The 21,825-nt window shown below is 46.6% G+C and overlaps 1 protein-coding gene and 3 non-coding genes across 4 annotated transcripts in view; all 4 read right to left on the bottom strand.

Moving 5' to 3' along the window:
* LOC149364120 (uncharacterized) overlaps window positions 1-2,018 on the bottom strand; it is a 146,964-nt gene extending 144,946 nt beyond the window's left edge. Inside the window, exon 1 of the mRNA XM_089574113.1 lies at window positions 1,594-2,018. The gene's annotated coding sequence lies outside the window, so the exon portion shown is untranslated. The remainder of the gene's footprint in view (window positions 1-1,593) is intronic.
* Window positions 2,019-18,797: 16,779 nt separating this feature from the next.
* TRNAP-AGG (transfer RNA proline (anticodon AGG)) lies at window positions 18,798-18,869 on the bottom strand. The gene has a single exon. It is a non-coding gene; the product is annotated as a tRNA-Pro (tRNA).
* A 354-nt stretch (window positions 18,870-19,223) lies between these two features.
* Window positions 19,224-19,296, bottom strand: TRNAP-AGG (transfer RNA proline (anticodon AGG)). Its single transcript has one exon. It is a non-coding gene; the product is annotated as a tRNA-Pro (tRNA).
* Window positions 19,297-19,666: 370 nt separating this feature from the next.
* On the bottom strand, window positions 19,667-19,738 carry TRNAP-AGG (transfer RNA proline (anticodon AGG)). Its single transcript has one exon. It is a non-coding gene; the product is annotated as a tRNA-Pro (tRNA).
* Window positions 19,739-21,825: the final 2,087 nt, after the last annotated feature.

Below are 21,825 nucleotides of genomic sequence, written 5' to 3'. Positions count from 1 at the left end.
GGTGGGAAAATTCCAGAAGTTTCAATGAAAAAAAAAAAAAATGAATGCCGGCATTGGGATTCGGACCTTGCCCTCTACGTGAAAGGCGTGCCGGCAACGCATGGATCACGAAGGGCTTTTTTTTTTCTTCAACATGGTATTTACTACACGGGGTTCTGTATGTACAGAAAGGGGATATATACAGATTATTTACAAAGCACGCAGCTATAGTGACCCCAGTGCACTAGTTAGACAGAAAACACCACAGCTAAAAGGGCGGCAAAGATCGACACCTCAACAACAGCGGAAACCAGTCCGGTAGAAAGTCTCTTTCATCGTAACCATCCCTGATTTGGTGCACAATTCGACTGAAATGGCTTCTGGCTGAAACGAGAGGTTCAGCGTTGCGGTCCAGCATGCGCGTTTTCCACAGGCTATGAAGTCCAATGAGGAAAAGCACGTCATATGAGAAGGCACAAAAATGTTTTGCTATGGAGCCCCGTGTTAACAGGTAGAGCTTCGGTGTGTAATTTGTAGAAAAAAGTTTTGGTGCAAGGAGAGACCATCATCTTGCACACTCGCGTTAACACATTATGACGGTTAAGGCTTCCAAGGTACACACAACGTCACAATAGCGACGGAAACAGCATCGTTATCAAATCCCTGTAGAGAGACTTACGAGAAACAGAAGCGAAGGGTCGTTGGTTCCAGCGTGTTGGAGGGGCACCTAGAGAACGCTTTGTGGTGTGTACGACTGAGGAACGTGTGTTTGGGATGTGTACTGTTTATAAATTAAAAAGAAAAAAAATATAGATATTATATTGCGGCATCAGAAACTACGGGGAACTGCGGCATCAGAATTGCGTTGTAGTGACACAAATGGTGTGTATGTAGAAGCGTAATATGGTTAGATGGTTTATGGGGGTTTAAGGCCCCAAAGGAACTAAAGCTTTGGGGGACGCCGTAGTGAAGGGCTCCGGAAATTTCGACCACCCGGGGTTCTTTCACGTTCACTATTATTTCACAGTGCACGGGCCTCTAGAATTTCGCCTCCGTCGAAATTCGACCGCCGCAGCCGGGATCGAACCCGCGTCTTTTTGGTCAGCAGCCGAGTGCTATAATTACTGAGCCACCGCGGCGTCTGTGACGTAATATGTCGTGCAGTGTAACCAAGGTAGTGACTGGTAATCGATAACTGTGACTGGCAATCGGTAATGTGATTGTGGGTCGATAATCGGTGAGAAATTAAAACGAATAAAAAAAGAGGGAAAAGGTAGGAGAAGATGCCTTCGCGCCTACTGTTAATTAAAGAGAAGCTTAAGCGTCCTGCGAATTTTTTCGTTTATTTACTGTGCATCGGCTTATCCTCAACCCGACGTTCTAGAATATGCGGCCAGACTCAGCAAACAGGCAGGCCAGCCTGCAGCAGCCTCCTTATGGACACGGTTGAGCAAGAACTAAGGTTTAATAGACGAATATTTCCGTCAGTGACCGCCTAAACGCCGCATGTATCGCAGTGCCCCGCATGAAACTATTTTTTCACAGCCCTTTAGCTAACCAACTTTCCTCCCAAGCAACGGTGCGGATCTCCAGCAGAAAGAAGGAGAGACTCACCTTGACTGGACCAACTAGCGTCGTCTCCCTCGCGGACCTCCTGGAATGGAACGGTACAGCCGGCCGCCGGTTCCAAGACGTCGCAGCAGCGGTAATCCCAAAAGGAACTCTCGGCGAACACCGAAAACACCCACTCAGCAAAGCACACCTCCTCCAACGAAAAGGCGAATCACACGGACACACTTCTTCCTTCAGCGGCGCTCTGTCAGTCAAGATGCGGCCGAGAGGAATTACCACGCTTTGTTTAAAGCGAACAACCACAGCTGTACGCGCAGTAAGTACTCCAACGGTACGAGTAGACCGGCGGGCGCACCGCTACGCCCGCTCGCCGCGCCAGACACTCGACTAACCACCACGCCGCAACGGCACGTTCTTGGACGACCAGCGCTGCTGCCGCCGGCCACGCCGCCCAACCGATTCAAGAGCGCTCGCGCGACGGCGACACTATCGGCGGAGGAGAATGAGAGAGAGGAGGTGCCGGTGCTGCCCCTCCCGGCGTACTCTTCCCTTTTTCTTTCCCTCCGACTCCTCCTCTCCTACTGTCTCCTCTTTTCTCGGCACCCTCCTCGCTAGCGCATCGTCTCGTTCGCGTTTGATCTTTTCCTCGTCGGTTGATTCGTTTACACGCGATGTGAGGTTTGGTCAAGCGATATGATGAAAATAAAAGCGGTCCAGATTTATTCCTCAAATGGAAATAAATTATGCTGAAAACTACCGCAAGTTGGAACGATGTATTCACTGCTTCGTTCTACAAATTGAATCTGGAAGTTACGCAGAGTATAGGTTTTGTTGAAAGACGCTTATGCTTATATCATTCATTCTCTCATACTCGGCACACTTTAGGCGAAACTGGCGGCTCGTGCTTAAGACAAACCACCCACACATTTATTTTGCGTATAGGGTGCATTCAAAGGTAAAAAAAAAAAGTTAAAATTGCGAAACTGATCAAGGTGATTTTTATTTATCGCGTAATTGGGTCTTCGAAATTGGTGTAAACTTTGTTATGACAGAGAGCAAATAAAAGCTCTGAGATCAAAAGGTTCTCTCAGATGATACAGATCATGAATGGAGGTTTACCGATATCCATCAAGAGAAAAGTATATAACAGCTGTCGCCTGCATTCTTACCGGTGCTCACCTATGGGGCAGAAACGCATGTAATGCGAAGTGAAGATAACCGCTGGTCCTTAAGGGTAACGGAGTGGATTCCAAGAGAAGTCAAGCGTTGCAGGGGGTGGGAGAAAGTTGGGTGGGCGCACAAGTTTAAGAAGTTTGCAGGGATATATGGTGGCCGCAGCTGACACAGGGCAGGGTTAATTAGAAAGATATGGGAGAGGCCTTTGTCCTTCAGTGGGTGTAGTCAGGCTGATGACGATGAGTTAGCTCATAACGCATAAGAGAAGAAACATTACAACGGTGTTATCATTCCGATACCTGCATGGGTACGAACGGATGCGTAGGCTGGCAAATGCAAATGTTAATTTCCTTTCATTGCTCTAATATCGTCTGCAGCGCAACGGTGAATGATCTGCGTGCTGCCTCGGTTATCACCAGGTTCCAACCGCAGGAGAACGTGATAATGATAAGATTAGAACCAAATTGGAAGAGTTGTAAGGTTATCTTCTGCTTGGGCACGTTCACCTGTGGTGAACAAAGCATAATATTGGTTGCGCAAGAAAACGCGCGAATAATCTGGATCTGTTTATTACGGGACTTTGCTCTCGATTCTCGCACTGCGCTAGGTGGCCAGTGGGCGCGCGTCCAAGCAAAATTTCGCGCAGCTACTTTCCGTCAGCGTCGCTGAAATTTTAGCGTCCGTGTGCACGATGCGGAGATTTAATTTAAACGCGAAAAAGAGCTCACCGGTCCACAAGTTCTTGCTCTCCCTTCCCAAAGCCGCAACAAGCGTATAAGTATATTTAAGGTTTAACTAAATGCGTACTCGGCGCTCGATCTCTTCGCAGTTTGAGTAAGGCAGAAATTATTCCATTGACAGTTACGGCAGAGTAAATGTTTAGAATGTATTCAGGGGAATTCCGGAACTTGGAGTAGGCTTCAAATAAGGGAGCAAAAACTGATTAGTGTCCACATGACTTCCACGAAAGAAAGCTACAAATGGTTTGGTTTGGTTTACGGGGTTTAACGTCCCAAAGCGACTCAGGCTATGAGGGACGCAGTAGTGAAGGGCTCCGGAAATTTCGACCGCCTGGGGTTCGTTAACGTGCACTGACATCGCACAGTGCATAGGCCCCTAGAATTTAGCTACAATTAATTTATTTTGAATTTTTTTTAAATGTACATCAAGAGAAGCCTTCTTCCCTCATTTAATTAATTACTCTTCAATCTCTGTAAAATATATTCTCTGTTTATTTTCGTTAATTAGCTGCCCGTTTTAAATTACAGCAGTGCAAAATATTTTTGAACACGGGGTCCTCTTCCGAATGGGTAAGTTCCCATCTGACGACAACATGACCAACAATGACAACACTTGGAAACGCAGCTCGCCATTCACCATGCATATGCAAGACGACGACGGCCTGGCAGACTGCCTACACGAAGAAAATCAGAAAACACCCAGCACTGCCCAGCTTGCAGATGGCTGTGAACTGGTTCTTTGTCGGCTGACGTAGTTATCGGGCAAGGCCAAGAAAAGGCTTGACTCTGTGAGCTAACGCATGCCTCAGCGCTTGCGTGTGTCCAGACGCCGAAGATGGCCGGCACATCTGCCGCATGCCAGCTTCTTTCCCGAGTCCCTTACCAGATCGGAGTGAATGAATGGATGCCTTTGGCGCTTCCAATTTGTCGTGGCCTTTGTTGCGTTGAGAGAGACCCCTATGAATAGAACGAGGGCGCCGGCAGACTCTCCTGTTGAGTGGAGACATAAGGGCGCAAAAGTGGAAACAAAACACGGCGAGCCAGTGTGTTGGAAACGTGTGACGAGACTGACTGAGTATGCAGACGAACAAAGGGGGGTTAGCGAAGCTATATGTCATAACAGAGCTGACCTCTTGCGCTACCGGCAACGCTGCAGTTCGCGAACAGAACTGGAGGATGTCCTCCATGTCCATGTTCGTGTCCACAAAAGGAAATACACTAAAATCATTTGAATGAACGCATATCATTCCTTGTGGGAACCACGTGATTGCTTGCACTCACGCTCTACAGTACGTTACGTGTGCAAAATTGTAGTTGACTGTCACCCTCCTGTTTGTATGGGTATCGTCATTCGCAGCAGTGCGAATGACTATGTTACAAGCTGCTTGGGTAGACTGTCGTTGCCTCAGACTTTCTGTTGGTGCCATCAACCATAGTGAACTTTTGTATCCCTCATAGAAACGGTGATGAAATGGGGTCGCCTTGACCCTTAGAACATGAGCAAAAAGCGCAGCGTTTCCTGCAGTGAGGTGATACAGCTGATGAAGCCTGCGCAAAGCAATCTAATGCGTAATATTTATACCGAGGCTGTTGTGGCAGCGACTGGGTCACAACTTAAACTGGGGTGACATGGTACGCTAGATAAGGGCCAGAATCTTTCCAATGCTCAACTAAATTCTAGCTATGATCTTGAAGTGCGATCCGTTTTCGATTTCGTGAATATCTTACAAAACGTATGTATCTTCGCCTTTTCGTTTTCAAGCTTTATACCCGTTTCTTGTCCGTTTCAGCACAACAGAAAATTTGTGCGCATCAGATCAATAACATGTATCTGTATTTCCCTACATGCGTCGCATACTTAATACTGCATAACATTCTTACGTCACGTTTTTCGTTCTTCGTAACGCCGGGCAACAAGACACCGGTCACCGGCAAATCGTGCACTCGTGCGGGCAACTTACGTAATCTCGCACTCTCCGCTTTCTTCAGTACCCGCCCATCCCACTCAGCAGCCTTATCAATCCTCGCGAGGTAGATTTCCAGCTGGCCACGTTCTCCGGGGCAGGTGCGCACTTGCGTACATAATAGGGACGCGTGAATCATCGCCGCAGGTGCTTTCATTGTCTTCCCTCCCGTTCTCCGGCCGTTTATGGGCTAGGCGCAGAAACGAGGTAATGAATCGAGTTAGATCTCTTTTGGGGCACGAAGCGAAGAAATTGCGCGCTCTCTCCGCGCGCCAACGCGCTCAGAATACAATCGAGAGCAATACCAGGCGGTGCGTGGCAGTTCATTTGTATGCAGCGAGCATAGTTGGACGGGCGCCGGCTCGCTGGTTGTTAGGTACGGAGCGACAGACGGCGAGCGCGTCGTGAGTTGCGCACGAATTGCTTCTGTGACGTAGTTTTCCTGGAGGTGCTGAAACGATGGCACCGCTTTATTCGTGTAGTTGGTGTTTACTTACTATGCTTACAGCACGTCGTCGAAATTAGGCTGGCCGCCGCGGTGGCTCAGTGGCTATGGTGCTCGGCTGCTGACCCAAAAGACGCGGGTTCGATCCCGGCCGCGGCGGCTGGAATTTCTTTGGAGAAGAAATTCTAGAGGCCCGTGTACTGTGCGATGTCAGTGCACGTTAAAGAACCCCAGGTGGTCGAAATTTCCGGAGCCCTCCACTACGGCGTCTCTCATAGCCTTAGTCGCTTTGGGACGTTAAACCCCATAAACCAACCAACCAAATTAGGCTGCGATCATCGGCGATTGGGTTTACTCGTAAGGTCTCATGCACACTGCGCTGATAGTAAAATGAAAACAAATTGACTGGGTGGTTAATATGGAATGGATCCCAAGGGCAGGCGAGAGAATCAGGAGGTGGCAGCGCGTCAGATGGGCGGATGGAATTAGGAATTGGCGGGAATAACGTGGCCGCAGCTGGCACAAACCTTAACGTATACTAACCTAACAACGCCGCTGCCGTATGGTTTGTGTTTTACTCATCGCGGATATTACTACCTTAGTTCAGAATTATCGCAGCGCTGCACCGCACTACGCTGCGCTGTTCTGTATCTTGCTGTTTTTCCCTGTTCTGTTTTGCCGCCATGTTGTTTTTTTCCCTAGCTGTTTTGCTACTGCGCCGTTTGTGTGTGTGTGCATGCGTGTGTTCTATTGTGACGCTTGCTATATTTTGTTGTGCGCTATTTTTCCGCGTCTCCCATTCTGAAAGTGTCAACACCGACGTCATCATGGCTAAGTGCTTTTGCTGATTCCAGCAAAAACGTTAAACGCCGCTGATAAACACATTCATGCCAGCACAAAAGACCTTTTTGCTTCTCCGCATCACGTTTTGTAACGTTATGCGGGCGATGATAAAGACTATCTGTTTTCTCTGTTGTGACATCTCTTTCGTGCACGTGCTCTCACTTTTGGCGCGTAGGATGGTTTCTATGACGCAGGGTGTTGTTTTGCAAAAAAACTTGCCTTTTCTTATAGCTTTTTGCCGCACTATTGCAGGCAGCCTTTCACTTTCTTGCATCGCCTTAGAAAAGAACTTTGAACTCGGTGGGTACGTTTCGTTATCATTGCGATCTGCTGTGTCGATCGAAAAACGCAAGCTAGGAATTAATTCAGCGATATAATTCAGGCTGTTTTCCCTTTGCGAGCGTGGCATCGAGCCAAATGCTCCGCATGGCTACGAGGGGATTTCCAGACTCGTCAAACGGTCGCCTAAGCGCTCTTAATAAACAAAACGCGAGTGGAAAATTTCAAGGTACGGTCTTCGAATAACATCGAGTGCGGCAGTGAGTGAGTGAGTGAGTGAGTGAGTGAGTGAGTGAGTGAGTGAGTGAGTGAGTGAGTGAAATGAGTGAGTGAGTGAGTGAGTGAGTGAGTTAGTGAGTGAGTGAGTGAGTGAGTGAGTGAGTGAGTGAGTGAGTGAGTGAGTGAGTGAGTGAGTGAGTGAGTGAGTGAGTGAGTGAGTGAGTGAGAGTGATGAAAATAGTAAAGGCATGTCAATCGTGTGCAAGCTCCAAGGTGTTTTGACAACGTATTTCTTGCCCTCGCCGCGTCATCAAAACCACGAAACCGGATCTACTTAGCTTACTACGCTTCTTTAAATACTCTAAATGTGTTTGCAACTTTAATTTCCTCAACAGTTTCTTCCAGTTCAACGAGGATAGCAGTGCGCGCAGCGCATCTGGCAAATACGAGTAAACTGCCTCTTTTCCTGGACAGCTAGACCAAGCAGGTCGAGCAGATCATTATATAGGAATCCTCGGAATAATCTTCGGAATTCGATCTTGTGATCGGCCGTGACAGCACATCAAAGCCACAAAAACAAGGTCAAGGTCGCAATGTATGGATTTTACATCCGACTACTGCACTGCGGGGAAGCGTCCACGTCGTCATCCGCCATCATCGCCCTGCTTCGTGCACGTGACGACCTGGAAAGCCCATCGCGGCCAGCCGCATTTGGTGTCCGCGCGCAGAGGTCAGTGACAATGAGCGGAAAAAAGAGGACCAATGGTGCGAACGGACCGAATCGGTCCCTGTGCCCTTTCTCTGCCGTATTTTTCACTCACGCGCACGCACACACGCACGCTAAAATGATCGTGTACTTCGGGCGAAGCGCAGAAAGACTTTGGGGTGCCGCCGCTCCTAGGCGATGTGCCGAACCGCAAATACCTGCCCGCCACCTCAGGCGAGAATGGACCGCAGGACGGTGTCCATTGCCCTAGAAAAAAAAGAGTCCCACAGCCGATGACCGAACCACTACGTGCGTGAGAGGTCGTTTCTTCTTTGCTGTTTGTGTGTTTTTTGTGTATGTGTATGCGTGCGTCTGTGTTCGCTTGTGTGGACGTGAGTGTGCGTACCACCAGCGGTCTATTCTGTGCACAGAGGGACCGTTGTAGTGCGCTTGTATATCGCGCGCAACCATGAGGCGGCAGAGTGTATAAAGTAAAAATGAAGCAAGTAACACAATTCCACAAAAATGATTGAGTAAGAACGGGAACTGAACTGCGAGCAGTCGCCTAACGCGGGAGGAGAGCATATACCTGTAGAAAGAAAGAAAACATGCCGAAACAAACAAGAAGAATAAAAACGAGGGTATATAGCCACGCAGTAACCAGAAATGAGGCTGTGTCGTCTTTTTTTTTTTCTTTTCTCTCAAATTTTCTCGAAACGGCGGCGGCACAGGAAAAATAAAAAAAGATCTCGGCCTGCCTCGCAGGCACATCTTTACGACTTCGGCCGCCTTTGATTATCTGTTTTCTCCGTGGAAGTCAGTAATCCCCCCCCCCCCCCCCCCCCCCCCCCCACCCGTTCTTCAAAAAAAGAAGGGAACTGCGAAAATGGGGCAGAAAAACCACACACGTTCGATTCAGTCACACAGATACTGGGGCGAAACGAAGCGGATACGATGCTCGCAATAGACCCGCATACCGTGTTCATAAAATAAGGCGAATACATAACATTCTCAGAAAGCACGCGCACGTGATTGCACTTCAAGACTCGATCTCGCTGAGCCTCCATTTTGTTACTAAATGTACCGTCGTGCGCGTCTCCAAATGCGTGTGAAATGCAAATGCCGAAGTCCCGAAGCGGCAAGAACAATAAAAAAGAAGGAGGAACCCATAAACGAGGTCAGCGTATGCGCGGGAGAAAGGCCGTAAGTGTGACTTCAACGCGAGAACATTCATGTACCGTAACAATCGCTTTTCAGTGAGCGCTTTGCCTCTTATTGTGTTTGCACATACGCATGAAGGAATGCGTGTGTCCGCTCGGTATGGAGCCGGTTTCGGTTGCTGCTACACGGTGGGGTGCTTTTTTATAGCGCTCTTGCTGTGGTGGCTCTCACATTACAAATCGGTGGCGACCCGTGGCTGACCTGCTTCCATTACAATTCCTTTTATGCGCCCTTGAGCCTATATCATCCATCTGTTGAACCCCAATAGAAAGTATATACAGGGTGCTGTTCTGTCGCACTTAAGTAGGATTGCAAGTTAAGCCCTGCTGAAAAAAAGTTCTGTGATGCAATAACCTCATTGAGGCTTCATCATAGAAAATCATAAAATATGAATGATATATCATACAATTTGTATGATATATCTCTATGATGACAGTGTGATTTTACAGAATTGTATGACATTTGTATGATAATTTTCTATGATTTATATGAAAAGTCTATGATTTTTGTATGATGAACTGTATGAGTTTATTGCATCATACAACTTTTTTCAGCAGGGAGGAAAAACACAAGTTGTACGCGTGTGCGCGCGCGTGTGTTTCACTCTCCGAGTAGAGTTTATGCGTTCGTTCAGAAACCCTTTGAACATGAACTAAACAATAGTCGATTCAAACTCACTTGTGACTGCTCTCATTTTCACCTCCTGAAAAAAAATTTGGGGCGGTCAGTTGGATTGATGCAGATTAAATGCCATTTTTGATGAGTCATTGTTAGTCCAGCCTCTCCCTCTCGCTTAGAAGTAGAGAAGGGTTGTCTCCTCCCCCTGCCATGCATGCGCGTGGATGCTTCACACAGACGCCGAACAGTTTTCGCTTTCATGACCCTCTTAATGATATCGATTTAAAAGAGCTGCGTTATCGAGACGTGTACTAATCCAATAATGTAGGGTTTAGAAACTGAAGAATATTTCGGTTATGTTGGTATTTTAAAACCTGGGATTATGAATTGTTCGCCTTTCTGTCTTGAGGGACAGCGGCTCTCTACAAGCCAATAACAGTTGTTTTGTGTTGTTGCTACAGAAAAGTACTACAGAACTGGTAAGAAAAAAATTACTGCAGAAAAATACAAAACAACAGAATATTTTGTCACCACGACAAAGCTACAAAATATTTTGTCGTATTTTTTTGACACTGTTTCGTAGTTTTTTCCCGAATGCACGTCACCTCAGAAGGACGTTTCAACACACTATATCTTTCAACACTAGTATATCTTTATCATTAGAACTCCTGTCTGCGGCTATAGTTATACATGCTCACGGTATCACCTGCGCACATATATAGCGTCTGAGAGCTCCGGTAGCAACAGCGGTACTTGGTATACGCAGCGCTAAAACTCTCTAATGTCGCGGTGCAGCTACGTGCGAGAGCACGCGCTGCAGGCAAGCTCACGTCCTTCATTCAGCCTATTTGGTGAAGTGTTCAACCCGCGCAGTGCGCGCGAAGCGTGTCTGAAAGGGGAAGTCCAGCAAACAGAGCGTGTAACCGACAACTCGCACCGTTTTACTAACTTGCGCAGAATCCCGACCCAGGCGGCTGTTGAGAGCAGTGGCATCGCCAGTCGTTTACAAAGTGTGCTCTTAGTTTCTTTTTTTTTCTTCAGGCACGCACGCGTACACACAGGCGTCTTTGCGCCCCTCGGGAGGTATATAGGCTGCGTATATACGTCTTACACGGGCGTTTACAAAGACGCGTTTGTATCTAAGGCAACTGTTACCGCGGCAGATCTATATAGGCGGAGACGGCTTCGTAACCTCGATCGTTAGAAATCCATCTTCTACCATGCAGCCTTAGGAGGAAACCGCAACGCAACTTACGCGTGCTCCTCTGTACAGCGGTGCTGCACTGAATTCACGGTGTTTCTGGCACGAAACCGCCTCGGACGATTGAACCGAAGCGTCTGAACGCGATCACGGCGCTCACACAGACGAGCGCGCGCACATCTGAGCTGAATGCATTCCGTCGCGGCGAGCGCTGCGTGGTTTGGAACTTTGGATTGACAGAAGAGATAACGACACTAGAGACAGAAAGCAGCTACAGCAGCGATAAGCAACATTAAGAAAATGGGCAAGTTGGGCATTCCTTTAAACACAAAACACTAACCCCTTTGTTATTTCGAATTGTTAATCAATCTGTGAGCTAGCCATTAAGTTTATAATTTACGTATAATTTAGAGCGACTGCCCGAGACTGGAGTTGTAAGGTTACACACGCGGACGAGGATGAACTTTCCTTTAGGCATTTTCTATGAACGATGTATGGCTTTCTTTGTAGCCATATGGATGCGGCTTAGATGGATGGTAATGAATATCAAGTACTACTTCATTTTACTTCAAAAATACTTCATATTTCGTGATTCCCCTAAGCGCATTAGGCTCGACTCGGGTGCGGTTACTTTTTAGTCTTGAAAAAACAGCGTAATTCCTGTCGTATATAAGTGAAATGCGCAACAACTTAGACAGGACACAGAAAGAAGCACATACAACAGTTCACGAGCGCTCGTGAACTGTTGTATGTGTTTCTTTCTGTGTCCTGTCTAAGTTGTTGCGCATTTCACTTATATATTATGCAGAACCAACTAGCCCGACAACACGCTCTTCTGAACTGTAATTCCTGTCGGTTGGTGAATCACATCGCTCTGAACACCTAGTTGGAATTAAATAGTAATTGCGCTAATATGGAAGGATTGTTCGTTAATCGTGAGATTGTGCGACCGCGTGCTTATTGTGACGATTGCTGAGGTTTTCGGTCTACGCGCACAACGGCTGATGCGCATAGAACACGTCTTATCTCCCTTATAGCCATTTTCATTCTGCCCACTCCAAACTAGATAAGAAAAAACTGGAAAGAGGGAGAACAACACATCTGTTTTTGCTCCATCCAGGCGAAAACCCAACTAACGCTTTCTGCAAATCACGTCACGAACGCGTGCCAGCGTCGAGGCGTAAATACAGCTTCACATCTCAAAGGCATGCCGTCTGCTCAGTTGGAGAACATCCTCTCAGTGATACGAAAAAACTTTCTTTTTATACTGGAAGAGCAGCGTAAAATGCTCTAAACGAATTCGCGCCACTAATTTTTCTATGCGACGGTGTGACTTCGTTGTCAGATGAGCGCTCCGAAATGCTTTATTTGTGGTGCTGCTATACACGCGTTCGTATTCTTGAAGTTCGCCTCCCACTGCAAATGCGCCCGCGAGCAGGAGCAAGGAAATGATTATAATAAAAAAAATGTAAAGAACAAAGGGGGCAATCGGAAGTACAGGAAACACCAGAAGCTGTGCGCGCATGTTCGTTGCTGCATGCTCGGGAGACGGCTATTCCTGGACGCGCCCGGGACTGCTTGCCCTTCTTGCAGAACATCGAGGCAACACCAGCAACGAACCTCGCTTGCGCACTTTAAATTTACTTTTTGAGGCAGTGTTTAATTTCGAAAGTTGCGATGCGCGCGTGCAAGCCGTGGGTTGGAAACGAAGTTTTGCTGAGTTGTCTGCACCCCCGTTCAGTCACCTCATGAGTGATGCACAAGGATGGACTTTGGGGAGTGCAGGGTGGACCTCGGGTTGTTTTGGACTGCCACTTGGAGCAGTATGCGCGGAACAACAGCGTTCCGCACGTCGATATTTTACCAATGCAGCCGACGAGGAGAGGAATTGATGGCTAGGAAGGGGAAGTTTTTTTCCAAATTTTGGTTCGATGGTTGGTTTACGGCTTCATCTAAAAACAGCTCATGGGAGAATAAGAGAAGTCGTTACGTGAAGTTTCGTCTTACATTAAGTTTCATCTTTGAAAGCATGCACGTGGCACGGGAAGAATAAAGGTGAGGAGGGGTACAGTGCTTAGTTTATATTTCACGTTAAGCCAACCGATAAGATAATAACAGAAATGCATAGCTCAAGTTTAACCCTAAAGATTGGAACATCCGTACATTCTCTTCCCTCCGAAAACTTTTCCTTGAAATTCCTTTCCAAAATTTAAGGGTTTCTCTGACTGCTCCAAATTACTCTCGTTTCGCGCTTCACAGCTGGGCTGCAGCCACGGGAAAGATCACCCCGCTGTCTACAAGTTCATTACTTCCTGTGTAAGGATCCCCTGCTAGGGGTGCCGATAATGCTGTTTTTTTTTTTACTTTTCTCCACTAATCTTTAGCTTTATTCATTCTAAGCTCTGTGTTCGGTATGCTATGTTATGTTGTGCCAGTCACCGAGGGCGGAACAAAAACAACAATAAGGAGCAGAAGGGGAAGAATTCAGTAGCCTGGTGTTACAAGAGACCTATAAGTCCAAGGTTTTCATACTGTAACTTTTTGTCTTGGTGTAGTTTTATTGGTTATTTAATGTGCCTAACTATGACCGCTTTCCGAAGTAAATGAGACAGAATAAGACGTTGCACTTCTTGGCCTTTCTTTCAGTGAAGAAGTACCTGCCCCGGATACATTTTTCCGCAAGAACCAAAATAGAAGGTGTTTTGCTCGTCAGGGGATGTCAAAGCGGTGAGATCTCAAGGGATATCAAATAGTGCGTTCGCTTTTCTACTGAACTACATCCCGCCAGGACTTCGTTGACAGCACCAAGAACCACTCGACACCGGACGAAAGTCACGGAAGTTTTCTGGTCACGACGCTCACAGCCGTCGGAAGTCGTTATACGAACAGAACGCGTCTCCGTGAATCCACTTCACACGCGTCACCTTGACATGAGGCGCTTACTGCACAACGCACGCATAACCCATTACATGCGGTGCGTCATAGCGACGGTGAACAGAAATAAATGATACGAAAAAGAAAAAAAATACAACGTGCGGAGGCGTAGGCATGCAGGGAATCAAACAAAACAAAACAATATTCTCTTTTGTTCGTTTCTTTTTATTCCTGCCGGAAGTTAAAGGGTAAAACCGGTGAGAACGAGTACATACAGCGTCTTTTTTAATCCCCACGACGGAAGGGCAGCGCAAATTAAATAAAACAATAAAACGTGCCATCCTCTTCGCAGCAAAACGGGGCACATCTTCGATGACGCCAGCGGAGGACGTTCTTAGTGAGAGCCTATTCAGCCGAAGGTGTCGGCGGAAGTTGCAGCGGCAACGCTCGCACGGACACTTCCGGAAACGCGGCAGGATTCCCAGGTCACTCGTCCGGTCGCGCTTAACGACGACCGCGGCGCTTGCGAATGTGCTGCTCGAAGGTGCGCTAGAAGCTACGTTGTGAAAAGAGCAAGAAAGAAAGAAATTAAAAATATTTAATACAGAGTCGCAGCGCAAGACAGGCATTAGACCAATAAATAACTGATCTTACACCAAAATAAGAACTTGGCCTTGAATTTGTAATTCTACTTTTTTTTCCCGGAACCGACCATTCAAGCGCACGTGTCTATGTTCACATCCCTTACAAAAATGCCCTATATAAAAGTCTATAGACTTCTTATAGACGCTATTGCCTTCATATAGATATTTACGTATGTCTATTCATAGTCTATAGACTGTCTGTTCTTTAGGATTTGTCTATAGAGATTCTATACACTTCATAGACATGGATAGTCTAAAGACTGTCTAAAGAAATTTTTGGGAGGAGTAATCCCGCAGGTGCGTTTATGTTTTGCCTATTTTTTTTTTCATCGCGACAAGAAGCTCAGACGACTCACTGCAGTGCACTGAACGCATTGTAGAGTTTTAGCACAGCTCGATCCGTGATCCGCAAAGGCGATCCTCTTCCGTAGGGACCCATCTGCGCATGCGCCGATGTCCCCGAGCAGCGCACACCTCCTACTAATCAGGCGCAGATGGGTCGGCGCGTAAGCGGATCGTGCTATGCTAAATCTCCCTATTTTTTAAAAGGAATTCATCAATCCACGAATCGCACTTTTCTCAGACCATGCACTGGTCTGTTTCCCAAGGTGCTATGTACACAGGCCTCAGCGTAAAGATCTCAGAAAAACTGTCCGCGACTGCCAGAGATAACAGACGCTTTTGGAATAGGAGGACGTTGTGGGTTAGTGGGATAGAAGAATAGCAGGGTGTGAATGCGCACGCGCAGAGTGGGGCGTTATCGTCTCGCGCTTGCGCAGTCGCGCTCCGCTATTTCAAGGATGCGCGAAATGTTTTCGAATTAAACGGTAGCTATAAACCCCGGGAAAGTGAATGACGTGAACTCTTCGTCCGACAGCGAACAAAAGCTTACCCATGTCTTACCTTTGTCCGGATAAAGCGTCTCCGACCAGCTTTTCGTCGCGGCTGATCGGTCCGACGATTTCTTCGATCCTTGACCGGGACTAGCGGCGTCCAGTCTTTAAAGGATTTAAACGGGCGTAGCTTTATGCGTGGCTGCTCATTCATCCTTGAAAGCAGCTTTCACTGATAGCTTCCGCATGCACAGATGCGCGGAAGAGTTCAAGGTACTGTCGATCTCTATAGTCGGATAGCACTCAACAAAGCAACGGCTTTTCCCCGCCAAAGGTTCTGCTTCCAGCCAATAGTTTCGGTCGATTCTCATAACCCTGCTAGCGTGACCATGCAGGGAGCGGCGCCACAATGGAGAGAGGGATCTATGACAGACCATAGAGGGAAGAAGGGATTATGCTCTTTCATCTTCCTCTCTCTGCTTTGTCCCACAGGCTCATGCGAATCGGACGACGCCATTGGCTGAAAGGGGGACCTTTGACGGGAAAATGTATAGGAAAACGTACTGAAAGAAAATGGTGAATTTTATTAATTTACAGCACAGTTAAACAAAAATAAAGAAAAAAATTCGAGCATGGAGGCAACTGTCATCACCCCATTTCAAAGGGGACGCTCTTATCTTCCATCCATTCATCCAGCCGCTGCTTTCTTAAATTATGTTAAATGTTCCAGCATTCTACAATTCTGGGATAAAATGCGAGATAATATCACTTGGTTTCTAGCAACGGCATCGATCAAAGTATTAGTTAGTGTCCTTGTTTACACAAGTTCAAGATGACTATAGCACGCAAAACAGCCTTTGCCTTTTGTCCTGTGCCCTCCATTCTTTTAAATTTTCATTTTTGTATCTCTTATGAGAAGTTTCTATATCGTCTTTTTCTTTTCTTTCTCGCCCTGAATGGAACAGTTTCTCCGGCTGGACACTTTTGTGTTTTTTTTTTATGAAACAAACATCACTTACACTCCTATTGCTTTACCGAATACCTCGCCACGAAACATTATTAACCATTTGGTCAAATGTTTAGGGGAATCCTCCAAGGTGGAGTAGATTTGTAATAACGGAGTAATTACTCATTGGCATCCACCCGAGTGCAGCCATACGGCTACAAAGGAAAGCAATACAGCTTTCTCAGAAACTTCGCAGTTAAAGAAAAATTCGTCCTGGTTCGAACCCCGGAACAGGACGAATTTTTCTTTAACTGCGAGGTTTCTGAGAAAGCTGTATTGCTTTCCTTTGTAGCCGTATGGCTGCACTCGGGTGGATGCCAATGAGTAATTACTCCCTTATTATTAACCATTTACTCGATGCTTGTCTTTGGGTGGGAACACCGTTTTATGATAGCCGGAACCCTAATCTGCCGTCATGAATGCTCACAATGGAAGCAACTTTCATGAATGAGCGTTTGTCAATGGCGTCGATACGGCTGGAACTTCTTATAATTTTTTTTTTATTAACTCGGCTTTTGCAAAGCTGTACGCCGAGACAAAGCATTCTACTTTCCTTTCCTTTCTTGCTATTTTGGCACGCGAAAACATAACGCTAATGTTGCATACCGCACCTGAGCAGTTAATCCCCTTGGACCTGCTAGTATGATATTGCAAGGGGTAGCAGATTGAAAGGGATCAGCCCCGACTTAATCGGATTAACGGTGGATTAACGCCATTGGTTGCAGGGTTTCCTTTGAGGGGCATCGGCCTCTTCGTTCCTGAGTTGTACTTTTATCCTACTACGCAGCCAACGGAACCAACCCGGCCTCAGGGACTTTTGCTGAAACTCCAAAGCTTTTTTCTTCCTCCTTTCTTTTATGTTTGTTTCTCCTTCCAATCACGAGACGAAGATGAAGGGAGGTATAGTGAGTATAACATCTTGTAACTCCCAAGGATGCTGTCGTCATGGAGGAACGATTATAGTCGAGGAATACAAAAATGACGACAGTTTAATGAACTCAAAAAGCAACCCCCTCGCCGAGAACTGCGGCAGCTCGGACCACAAAATCCCCTTCGAAGAAGTGAGAGTGCTGGAGTTGCAAATAAATTATTGGTTGCTGTGAGCACTTCTAAACTTTTATTTTAAACTCACTCAGACGGACTTCCGTCGATGTTCTCGTTGAGATTACAGCGTCCGATTGCTCATTTTCGTAGCACACGCGTTGACCACAGGCCTTTTGAGAACTTTGGAGCCTTTGGAGAACTTTGGAGCCTTTGGAGAACTTTTGGAGACTTAAAGCTTTTGCCAAGGGCCCTCAAGTCCCTCTTCAATCGTGTTTTGTAATTGCGGTGTTCTCAGCATTCCAATAAATGGTATGCTACATCCTCATCGCCATGACCACACTCGTCGCGGGCTGTCTGTGCTGCCAATTCTGTGCAGAAGGTATTTCGCGCGGGCTGTTCCAATCGCAAGCGGTGAATGTGTGTTTCCAAACTTCTGTTTAGAGATAGAAAAATTGCAAAACCGCCTCAGTGGATCGATGAATTATGTCAGAAGTTCTATAATTTAGCTCAAATAATTCATTTGATCTCATATCAGTGCGCCTGGACATTCACATCTCTACAACGAAAGGCCAGAAATGGTAGTATTTATGAGTGCAAGTCTATAGCTGCTGAGTTCGAATTATTGGCCCCAGGGTTAAAGTAATGTCCGGGCATCTATTGGGAGACCTTAGTATGCTGCTTAGTACGTTGTACCTTTGAGAAAGTTCTACCTGGAAAGCAAGACGTACAGGAGTTTTTTTTTTCGTTTTTTTTTTAAATAGATGTACCTATACTTGAAAGTGTAAGGTAACTTCAATAAGCGGCATTCAGGTACAGAAACTCCGTTTTATTATCCAGAAACACGGCTGTTCCCTCTGCGTTTAGAATTATTCGTAAAGTCATATTTTCTATTTACGCAAAGCAGACGAATTTATCTTCAGCATACAACGACCGAACAGTGATCAATTGAAATGATATTGAAATGACTCCCATCCGGGCGGATGGGAGTCAAAGGCGGAGGAGCGGCTTCTGCTCCGCCTGTATACTAATACTTTGCTGTGCCCGGCAGCTCTGAAACACTTCGACCCTTCTTTCTCGGGCAGCTGTCCGCACTGTGCGGAGAAGTCTTCGGACATCTACCACATGGTGTGGGCCTGCCCCTCCAACCCTGCTATCCCCCCTCACCCCAACCCAACCCGGGAGGACTGGGAGGCGACCCTGCTCGGCTGCTCTGACCTGCAGGCCCAACGGGCCTTGGTCGCGCGAGCCTGGGCGGCGGCCGATGCCACTGGGGTCCCGAACTATGGACCTCCACCTAGTATTTGTAAGGGCTGGCCCCCTCTGGGTCAGCTCATGCATAACCTCCTGTATTATACCTGTACATAAATGTTTTCTACCACCACCATCCGGGTGACTGATTATGGCTAAAAAAGAAAACGCGTACATAAAAAATCGGGCTCGTCCGGGATTTGAACCCGGGACCTCTCGCACCCTAAGCGAGAATCATACCCCTAGACCAACGAGCCAGACGCACACCAAAATGCTGGCCATGTGGCACAAACAACGTTTACGCAATTCCATCAGGCCAAAGCAGTGATTTTCATGTTTGCTTGCCTATCGTTCCCATTATTATAATTTTTATTCGTGCCAAGGTCTACAGTTGCTTATGAGCCACGCAGTATTGTGAAACAAATATTACTCCTGTAGAGTCGCACATTAAAAAAAAAGGCAAGGTTAAAGACAGAGATCAAGGTCAACGATGGTTGTATTGAGGAGCTATAAGAGATGCAAGTGATGGCAGCACGTGCGTCACATTACGCTGAGGGGACCTGATTTTACCGGACAATCAAATTTAAAAAAAAAATCCCTCAAAACAAAATTGGTCTCGTCCGGGATTTGAACCCGGGACCTCTCGCACCCTAAGCGAGAATCATACCCCTAGACCAACGAGCCAGACACAACCCAAAATGCTGGCCACGTTCCACCGAGAACGTTGACGCAACTCCATCAAGCCAAAGCAGTGATTTTCATGTTTCCTTGCCTAGCGTTCCCATTATTCCAATTTTCTGCGTGACAAGGTATAAAGTGCTTCATGAACCACACCGCATTGTGAAACATTAACTGCTCGTGCAGAGTCGCACATTAAAAACAAAGTCAAGGTCAAAGACAGAGGCCAAGGTCAACGATAGTTCTATTGAGGGGCTGTAAGCGAATTGCAAGTGATGACAGCACGTGCGTCACATTACATTGAGGGGGTCTGCTTTTACCGGACAAGAACGTTGAAAAAAAAAAATTAACACAATAGATTCCCGAAAACAAAATTGGGCTCGTCCGGGATTTGAACCCGGGACCTCTCGCACCCTAAGCGAGAATCATACCCCTAGACCAACGAGCCAGTTTTTTTTTTTTTCTTTATTGCATGGAAGAACATCCGTAGAAAGGAGGAAAACTTCAATCAGACTGGATCGCGTCTCAAGTTGCCGGGCTGATTAATAGGAGCCCGCCATTGCCCTAACTCAGCACTGCAGCCCCATAAAAACATCAAAATCCAGGGAGGCACACACATGCATCTAGGCACGGCAGCCAGCTTGGAGGTTCTTCGCGTGCAGCATATACACTCCTCACCAAAGCACACTGTTCTCGAAACACAGATTTGGACGATCTTGGTGGCTCGGCATGTCTGTCCATCATACGGCTTTTCCAAAGACTGAATAGTCCCATCAACATAAACAGATCATAAGGCACAACAGAGTTTTTGTCAACAGGCAGAAATCTAATAGTGTACGGTGTAATTTCAATGTCCTTCTTGAGAGTTCGTTGTAGTATGTCCCAAAAAAAACATGGCATCACGGCACAGGATAAAACAATGATCAATTGTCTCAGGCACGTTACACAGACGGCAATTCACATTCCAAGGTACAAACATCCCCTTGTCATTTAGAAATGTCTTGACAGGCAGCGTCGCTGTGTGTAGTTTGAAAAAGAACGTTTTAGCGGCTGCCTGAATACACATCCGCCTAACACGCTTTAGAACACTGATGTCCAAAGACCCCAGATAAGGCTGCCGATACAATGGTGTAGGGAACAAAGACTCAGTGAGAGCCTGGGTCATCTGTTTTCTCGAGAGGCTATACAGGTAATCTAAAGAGAAGCGCACAGTGAGGAAATTGAAAGTGTCAGCAACCTCCTTGAGGAATCCCCACAAAGTCCCCTCACGAGCCTGCACAGTCGGTGCGAATAAGTAAGGCAAATGAAAACTAAGCCGCCTAATGAGCACAGCTACCAGAAACGGGTGGTTTGCCGATTTTAAAAAGAAAAAACGGGAAACAAGTTGATGCACGAACAGGTGAACAAGACCCACTCCACCACCCTCTAAGGGAAGGAACAAGTTGTCACGCCTCATGGGCTCCCATTGAGAGCGCCAAACGAATGTTGCAAATATTCTGTGTATTGCTTGCACCTTCCTCCTCGCACAATGCAGGACTTAAAGGACATACGCGAGCTTTGCAAACAAAAATATGTTACAGACCTGTGCCCTCGCAAACACTGAGAGTTCCCTACCCATCCAAGCCTGTGTTTGCCGCCGTAGAGTTACAATTTGTGAATCCCAGTAGGCTGTACTGTTGCGAACTTGGTGCAGCGGAACGCCTAGGTACTCAAGAGGGCTACTGTCCCAGCATATGCCACCGAACTGGCTTGGCCTAGTTCCCCAATAACCCAACCAAAAGCCTTTGGATTCCTCTAAATTAAGAGCCGCGCCTGATACATCACAGAACTGTTTAGTCAAGTTTAGAGCCTCAAGTACACTCTTTTTGTCAGAACAAAAGAGGGCGACATCATCAGCATAGGCTAAAACTTTAACTTCACATCGAGCCAGAGAGAAACCGCGGATAGCTACGCTGTTAATTATACTGAGACAGAGGGGTTCCAGATATAGGGCAAACAACAATGGAGACAGTGGACATCCTTGACGAACAGATGCTTCTAGTGGTATTGGTTTCGTTAGCTCCTGATTAACAATAACCCTTGTATAGGAGTTCTTATAGCACAGCCTTATGCCTTTGAGCAAGACGTCACCAATATTTGCATACTCCAAGACCGCGAACAAGAAATCGTGCCGAACTTTATCAAAAGCCTTCGCCAAGTCAATTTGAATCAGAGCAACTTGGCCTGTCTCATCTGATATTGTCTCTAATACTGAACGTGCAATATGGATATGTGTTTGAATACTACGGCCTCTAATACCACAGACCTGATGCGAACCTATCAAGTCCATAATGACGAGCTGCAGACGACTGCTAAGAACCTTGGCAAAAATTTTGTAATCAACATTGCAGAGGGAAATTGGACGATATCCCTCAACAGTTTTCAACCGATTAGTATCTTTGCTTTTGGGAATTAATATTGTGTGCCCAGAATAGAAAGTGGGAGGCAGGACACCCACATCATAAGATGCTTGGAAAACTTCCATCAAAACAGGGA

The sequence above is a fragment of the Amblyomma mixtum genome, chromosome 2, assembly GCF_055824585.1.
Source record: "Amblyomma mixtum isolate Tamu chromosome 2, ASM5582458v1, whole genome shotgun sequence".
NCBI classification, from domain to species: domain Eukaryota; kingdom Metazoa; phylum Arthropoda; class Arachnida; order Ixodida; family Ixodidae; genus Amblyomma; species Amblyomma mixtum.
The sequence above is the reverse complement of the archived record's forward strand: the minus strand, read 5'-3'. Positions and strand labels throughout refer to the sequence as shown.